A 1,264-nucleotide genomic window follows, 5' to 3' on the forward strand; every position below is an offset into this window, starting at 1 on the left:
GTTGCAGTGCAACCTACAGTATTATGCTGGCAGCAGAGTAGCTGCAGTGCAACCTACAGCATTATGCTGGCAGCAGAGTAGTTGCAGTGCAACCTACAGTATTATGCTGGCAGCAGAGTAGTTGCAGTGCAACCTACAGTATTATGCTGGCAGCAGAGTAGCTGCAGTGCAACCTACAGCATTATGCTGGCAGCAGAGTAGCTGCAGTGCAATCTACAGCATTATGCTGGCAGCAGAGTAGCTGCAGTGCAACCTACAGCATTATGCTGGCAGCAGAGTAGCTGCAGTGCAACCTACAGCATTAATGTTAAATTCATTTTTTGATATTTGACAGTGCATTCTAGTGTTTTACTGTTGAAATTGCAGAAAAGTCTTAGTGTGACAGCCCTCCCCTCCTTTTTAGCGTGAACTCTACTTCTTGTGAGAAATTGATACAAGCAGAGCACACCTGTGGGAAGCTGGCCACAATAAAGAATAGTCACAATAGTGGAATTTACAGTTTGCCTTCAAAATAAAAGTCCCCTATTAAAACTGATAGAAATAGATACAAATAGTGGAATAATGCCATGTTTGGAAGAGACAATGCTAAAAAAAAAGGTTGGAATGTTGTTTATATAACTTAAGTTTTTTTAAATATACATTTTACAAACAGTAACAAAAAAACATTCAAATCACACTGTGTATTTATTAGACTGCATAAATGCATTGGGGGCATTCATACAGTACATATATACACTGTGTATGCACTGTTCAGCCTTACCTATGGAGGGTGCACCAATGATATGGGGTATCAGTTTACTCAGTGACACCTACAGAACACAACTATGCAGAGTTTACACAAATATTGGTGTCATTGGGTCGATATTGCAGGACTCTGAAACCACTGTGAAATGATCCACATTAAGCTCACCATTCAACCTACTGTGCATTTGACATACACTCTGAATTACCCAAATGATAAATCCCATATTGGTCTTTCACAGTCAGGCCAACCCAAGCTGTTCTGTTCATTAGGCTAATAGTAGGACTACTATTGAAACAGATCAACTGAGTCAGAAATTCACCAGTTTCAGATGTTCCACATTTTTTTTTCTGTTTTTCATTCTCAAAGTCACACTTTTCTTTTAACAGCAAAACAAACAAATGATATGGTCTAAGTCCATAACAATGTTTAAACCACACCAGGAGACCACTTTTGAAGTCTGGGGAAAAAAATCTCTCATTAAATCTAATAAAATGTTGATTTTTGAGAATGGTTACCCTT

The sequence above is a fragment of the Oncorhynchus keta genome, chromosome 1, assembly GCF_023373465.1.
Source record: "Oncorhynchus keta strain PuntledgeMale-10-30-2019 chromosome 1, Oket_V2, whole genome shotgun sequence".
Lineage (NCBI taxonomy): Eukaryota > Metazoa > Chordata > Actinopteri > Salmoniformes > Salmonidae > Oncorhynchus > Oncorhynchus keta.